We start from the raw sequence: 7,912 nt of genomic DNA on the forward strand, positions 1-7,912 counted from the left end.
AAGTTTTTGAGGGTCGTCAGCGGATCAGGCAGTTTATCTTCCAAAGTTCGTTCGCGCTGCTAGTTTGCGCACTGTTACGACGCAGCTTTACCTTTTATCTTTCCTATCGTGAACTTTTACCGAGCCGTGCTTTGCCGAGCCTCTATCGGACATCGTGCTCCCGTGATATTTTTCTTTCTGCGATTTTTACTGTCACGGCAGTTTGACCGTGCACGCGAAGAGGCTTTTGTGCTGTAACTTTTTTTTGTGCATAGGAACTCTAATTACATTTTTCTTGCCGCGTATATAATCAAGTGCCTTCCCGCAATTTCCTTATTGTATTGAATTTTGTCATTATAATTCAGCATTCATGCTGAACTAAGTATATAACTGGGGCAATACATGTTTAAATTTTTCTTTTTATTAGCTTGATGTATAAATATTTAACAAGAAAGAAATACAATATCTATTTCGACCTGTATTTGTCAAAGCACAAATCAGACGAGAGCATGTTTAAATTTCCCATTTTATTAACTTGATGTGTAAGTATTTTAACAAGAAAGAAATGTAATCTCTATTTCGACCTGTATTTTTTATAGCACAAACCAGACTCTGGCATGTACAAGTGAGTCTCTCTTATGCACAATTAATGAGTAGTTAAATATACGTATATTCAATAATTTCGTACTTACAATACATTGACGTGCAGCGACGGAGTTGCAATATAAATCTGTAAAATGTAAATTTATTCAAATTATAAGCATTCAAAAATAATTAATATCTCAAAAAATAATTATTATGCTCCTTGAATTCTCTGTTCGTCTATCAAATAGGAATTTAATGGAAAAATTATGTATAATTCTCAAAAAAAAATTTCTCTTATAAAAAAAAACTTTAGAATTTGATAAATAAAAAATGTGATATTTATATATATAACAACCCAAATAATTATAAATTTGTATAAGGTTCGAAATATTTTATATTCATCTCTGTGAATATTAAATATTATAAATATCTCACAAATATTTTGAAAAAATATTTTCAAGCACTCAAATTATTTTTTTGTATACTTAATCTTATTAAATCGGGTTCAGAATAAGAACGAACATTCGCGAGTGAAACATGAACAAGCTCTTTTACTTCGTACGTGCTGAAAAGAGATTATCGATGCATACATCGATTCGGTTACTTTATAAAGTTCGGTACTTTATAAAGCCAAAATAAATAAACTAATTTGCTTCAAATGAAACTGGATGCTACCGCGACCACGAACAAATTCAAATACATTGTTCATTCTAGCTTGGCTTGAATCCACTTTCGCGGAACGATGCGAAACGATGCATTGTTGTACAAATTGATGCAAATAGTATTATTCCGTCGCAAAGATAATGATGAATTTTTCGAGCAAAAAATAAAGGCACTTACCGCACGATTACACCGCCGTTGTTCGATATCTCCCGAGTGTCCCGTTCTTTGATCTGGATGCTTCCTTCGTTGCACTTATATCACAACACAATAAGCGCGACGCGACACGGCACAACGTAGCATAACACTCGCGTATAGATTGATCGACGAAACATGACGATCGCCCGGCACCTTGAAACGATACTTCCGACGCGAGCGACGTGAACCGGCCGCGCGCTTCGTCGCATGGTATCGAGAAAATAAGCGAGGGCAGAAACGCGCACGAAACTGTGATCGGCATCCGCGATGTTGACCTCGTGACGTCACGCGGACGCGCCAGCCGCGGTGCTTACGGTGATTTTCACGTCGGGCGAAGTCAAAGATTATCGCGGCCAACTTCGCGCGTGGCGCTACGATGCTTCGCTTGTAATAAATGTAGCGACATACGCTCGCACTTTACGCGATTGCTAATCCCGCGTTGTAACACGAGCGAACGAGCGGGCAGCAACTGACGACGAGTATACGGAGTACGGCCCGGAATGCAATACCTCCTGCCTCCTCCGCCGCTGCACCTGCAGTGTGGTTAGATTCGCGCGACAGACTTCGATCGAATGAATCGAACGAGATACGCATCGCCGACGTGTGTACATACACCATACGCCGAATTTACGTCACGCGGTTGACAAGCGTCGAACCGCGCGATTAATTACGATCGAGTTTAACTAATTGAACGCGTCGCGACGCCGCGCCGCGTCGACTCGCCGATCCGTCCCGTTTCGCCATTGACGGACTTGGCCAGCGATTCGAAAAATGGCGACGGCGGCGACTTCGTCCGCGCCAATCGCGCCATCCGCGACACGCGGCTCAAGCTCAATGATTTAATATTTCAAATCGCTATCGATCGATAATGCACAATTGGAGCTCGATATCGCGCGAGAGATCGCGTATCATTAGCAATTAATATATCGGCGGCTTTTCATTGGTTCGGTAACTCGATCCGATATCCTGCGTGCATTACAAATTCATAGACGTATATAAATTTTGTACGCGACTTAAGTCCGTAACGATGGATAAGTTCTAAATCGTCAGATTCGCAGTGTGTGTTCGTATGAAACGTCACGCGCGCGAGATGCGTTCGCATGTGAAGTGTCGCACGTTGCCGAAGAGACAATTAATTGACGCGTTGTGAAACTAATTGCAATTTGTAATTTCCAGTTTTTCATCACTTTTCAATCTCTATTATACTCTCGAGCGAACAAATAAATCACCTCGCTATTGAACTATTAATCGCGCGAGCTGATAACTAAAAGCAACAAGCGTGGCTATATTTAGGCCCGTATCGTACTACGCATTGGAGATTAAAGATTATCAATTAAAAAATAGAATCTAATATCAATCGGATAATCTTAATCTTAATTTATTCTGATTGATTGAATTATAATCTACAATTCACGATCCTCATTCTTCAATGCGTAGTTCGATACAAGCTTTAAACCCCATAGCATTATACTATTCAAATTGCAAACTGCGAATCGTTGATTAGCCAATCCGATTCGCTGATCAACGATTCGCAGTTTACAATGACTACAAGTGCGTTCGTATGATTATCGAAAAATGTCGCATTCAAAAATATTATAGTATACGCTATTATGGATTTGTGTATGTGATTTAGATTCAAGGATATAAATTCTGCAGATAAAGCAGCTCAGTGAGCGCTCCTTAAGCTGCTTTGTTTGTTGAATACAACTAATTGGTGCATTCAATAGTGAAACCGCTTACCAAGCGACTAATTAGCAATTTAGTGATTGTATGTAAAGGAATTGGATATAAAATAGAGCGGGATCCGATTGTCCGCGTTGTCCATTGGCTAATTGAATATAAAATTTTCTTTGATTGGTCCAAAAGGAAAAATTTCAAGCATCGCTGAGTGGTATAGTCAATTGCATAATACCGAGGACGTGGACTAATGGGGCGCTCTCTTGCTATAGGCTGCGTTCTACTTAACGCTCGCGATGCTTGCAAACATTGTCCTTGTTTAATATTTGATAAACAATAAGGATGAAGTGATTGCAAGCGTTAAGTGGAACGCAGCTTTAGAGCCGCTTAGTGAGCGGTTGTGCTACTGGATGCATCCATTCTGAATCCGCAATGCGTAATGTGATACGGTCCTAAAATAACAGGTCACGATAATGTTGAAATGAAAATAAAATGAATTAAATATTAAAATGAATCGTGATTGATCAGAGCAAGGTTCAGAGCCGTAGAGCATGCAGAGAAATGTAAGCGGTAAGAGCCGTGTGAAGTTGGCTTAACTTACTACTGAAAATCCATTAACAATCATTACTACTCGATTGGTAGCCGTTTGATAGTATTTGGTGGTCCATGAATGGTATAGTCAAAATTGTAAATAACAAAACAAAAAAAAGATATACGCGTGTAAAGTTAGCCCTTCCTTTCGCAAAATATGGCTTTCCAGACTGCGTAAATAATTATAATTATAAGCATTAGTTTTGTAATTGTTTTATAGACGTTTGGTAATCCATTCTCGATAATTGGTAATCAACATATTATAAATAATAATATGAAAAAAGACATATACGCGCGTGAACTTACAACTTTGACTGCCATTCATCGGGAATGGACTAACAAACGTTAGTAAACAATCGCAAAATGAACGTTTATAGTTATGATTACTTACAGCACTTAGTCTGAAAAGCCATATTTTGCGAAAGGAGAGGCTAATTTCACGCGCGTATATCCTTTTTTCGTATTGTTATTTACAACTTTGACTATTATTCGTCGGAGGAATGGTCTACCAAATATTACCAAACGACCGCCAATCAAATGGCAACAGAATAGTTAGTGGATTTTCAGCAGTAGGATGACCAACTTCATAAAGCTAGCGGTAAAACGTAAGCAGAGAACGAAACGGCCAATCAGAATTGTCGCAAAATAACTTCGAAAACTCGACTGTGATTGGCCGGTTTGCTTTGTCTTACGTCTTACCAGTCTTATCACTTCGTTGCTCTATGCGCCACCGATTTTACGCGGACGGAGTTTGTAAGCACAAGGCCGCTCGGCGACCTTGGCATTGGTTTTTTGCGACTACACCACTATCGTGCCGTTGTATATAGACGGTTTATTTTGTTTACGTCCGGTCCGCGCGAAAACGTTCAAGGTGGCAGGCAGCACGCGGCCCGGGCCGCTCCGCGTGTTTGTTTACTCCGTCTCATTACGACTCGAGACGCGACGCGGTCGCCACGTTAGGCGATTCTCTGTTTCCAATAAATACAGACGATTGATTCGACACGATTAACGATAGTCGGCGAGACGATAATCTTTTAGTCAAAGTACATAGATATTTTGAGCAGGCTCTGGCCTACAAAAGGCTGTCACGCCAATGATAAATGAATATATATGAATAAACATAGATATTCCGACATCGCTATGCATTCGGTAAGTGGGTATACGGGATCATTAATATATCTTATAACTTATGAATTTAAGCGCCTGTCGGGGCATACATAGAAAATACATATATGCTTTGATATGTGCATAAATTTATGTGCGTTAAATCATTAATGACCCCGCGTATATGGACATAATTAAATCCTGCATGTTTTATAATTTGTCAGTCACGCAAATTTGGCGTTCGTCTATAGTATCGACTAGCTTTTGTTCGTTCGAGATTTGTTACTTGAATTGCATTGATTTACGAGCTAACGAACGGCTCGTGATTTCATGCTGTTATTCTAACCTTCTCCGTAGCATAATGAAGTGCGCGACGAGTGTCGTACCGTGTCGAGTCATGTCGTCACGCGGCTGTCCTATTTATCCTATTATGACAATTAGTTCGTGTGTAATTATAATTCGGTTTCGCGAATGAGTATTGTGTGAGTACAATGAAAGTGTCTACGAAAAGGAGGCCAGAAGACATCCAGCAGCGGCAAAAAATACAACATGAGGCAAGTGATTTACTGTGTACATACATATATATATATCTGTTATTTATCGTTTATATGAAAGATATACAGTATGCAAATACAATGTTGAAATTTGTGATAATTTAAATACCTGAGAATCAAAAACGCATGTGATTATATTTTTAAACAAATAAATAAGTGAATTTAGTTTTAATATTTTTACGTTCTTTAAATTCTTTTTCTTATTCTCGTGAAAATGTCAGAAATCGGACAAGTTTATTTTGCTTATACATCAATTCTGAAAATTTTATACTTCAGGTAGTAAAAGTTTAATTTATTCTAAAGTAGCACAAAATAATTGGAGGAAACATTAACATCTAGTTTCAAAATCTAAAACTTTATCGTATTATTGTGCATAAATTATATTAAAAATAGGTACATGAAAATAAATAAATTTTGTATTTATTTCAAAATTGTTATATTATAAGTGAGTCCAACTATTTATTTAAATATTTTTTTATTACTTAAATCAATTATAATTCTACATATCAGTTTTTTTTTTACCATTCTCCAATCCTTGTATAAAATTCTAATACTATTTTAGAGATTGATTAGAATCGAAAATTCTATTATTAGATATGTTATAATATTAAAATCATAACAGCTTTTGAGTCACAAATAATTAAAATTAGCTAATAATAATCTTTCTTTATATTTCTTTTTTTTTTGTTTTATTGTGTGATCGAAAAATGTTAATTACACAATATTTATTATTTTTCTCAAAACATTTTGAAAAAAATAAAATTGTATGATTTTAATAAATTAGTTTTATAAAAGGAAAGTGAGAAATATAATCCCATTATTTTTACTTTCAAATTTCTGAGTTTTGAGAGGAACAAAAAATTATGATTTTAATAGACCCGAGAAAAATATATGTCGTCACATTTTTTGACGTTTTGATTTTTCTTGATTTATTAAAATCACGAGAGAGACAAATTCTATCAATTAATAAAAATTATAATTAATTTTATTTGTCTTGGACAGTATTAAATAATAATAAATAAAAATAAAAATATAATTTAAAGTATATTTACGATGAACTGAGTTATTTGATATTAATAAATGTTAGATTTAAATTCAATGTTATGATAGCCCATGCAAAATTGATTTCAAATGTCAGAAACATAATACATATCAGACGCGAATGTTTCATAAAGCGTTAAATATTTCGTGGCGGCAATCGACCGGTACACGATTTTTATATTTATTTTTTTTCTTTCACAGCGTACAGCACGCCGTTTCGTGTACATACGTAATAGATCGCCAACATGGTATGTGAGCAAACAAATAGCTCCAGCCGCTGTAAGTGGCGTAATATTATCGCGTTTCGAAATGAAATTATCATAGTGATTATTAAATCTTGTGTTAAACAAATTTTAACTAGAGATTTTTAAATGTAACGAAGTAGTAGCTATGTACCGAAAAAGAGATTTCGTTACATTTATTCATTATCTGAAATTCAATTTATGAAAGGAGAAAATTATAAATTACCTTTCCAACGTGTTATATTTACGGTTAATAATGATTTTTATTTAATTAAGAAAAAAAGTCAAAAGCAAGATAAATTTGTTTAATTTGCATTCCAAGGAAATTTATTTTGAGGAAAATGTATTCCAAGATTTAATCAAATTTATTTTGCTTTCAACTTCTTGCCAATTTAAATGTAATTTGTTTATTATTTTTAGATAACAGCGAAATAAAATAAAACGTGAATGTAATTGTGTGATTTTTGTACGTCACATACAAAAATATTATTTATATTTCCCATTAATCAAATTGTTCATTCAAATGTTTCAGAAAATGACCCAGAAAATGTTACATCAAGAATCTTGCAAAGCTGATAACCTGCACAGTTTGAGAGGACGAGGAGGCCTAGAAGACGCATCAGATAAAGCAACTTTAGAGTGAGTATTATTTTTTTATTTGTGCACTTAATTGTTCTTTTACATTTATTCGGATCGTTTCGTATTTCGATGATTTAAAAATAACAATCAAAGAAAGAAGCTTCTACAATTTAATAAAAGTTTATTAAGTTTATTTTTATAACAGCTTTTTTCGGAAAGTCTCTAATTATTTTCATAAATATTTAAATATGAAAATGAATAAAAAATTCAATGAGCTTAATATTAGTTTTTGAAACATAGATTACTTAGAGTATTACTTTAATTTGAATTTAAATTTTTTTGTTACAGAATTATTATAATAAACGTTGCAGATAATTCCGCTGCTACGTATCGATCGGTGAGTGATAAGTGAATTTTTTAATGACATTAACGCATCTATGACAATTATATTAAATATACATCAGATATACATATGTTTCAAATTATAATAAAGTTGATAAAATTAGTTTAATACTATATCTCATAGTTCTCATAGATCGTAAAATGGATAGGATAAAATGGATTAGACTTTATATTTAATCGTGAAGCATCATTATTCATTGATTTATTATGTATTCACAAATATGCATAATGCAACTCATTATGTCGCTGCATTATTTAAAAATAATATGAATAATGGTATAAATAATATAAAAAGTATTA

This window comes from Wasmannia auropunctata, unplaced genomic scaffold, assembly GCF_000956235.1.
Source record: "Wasmannia auropunctata unplaced genomic scaffold, wasmannia.A_1.0 LD336036.1, whole genome shotgun sequence".
Taxonomy (NCBI): Eukaryota; Metazoa; Arthropoda; class Insecta; order Hymenoptera; family Formicidae; genus Wasmannia; species Wasmannia auropunctata.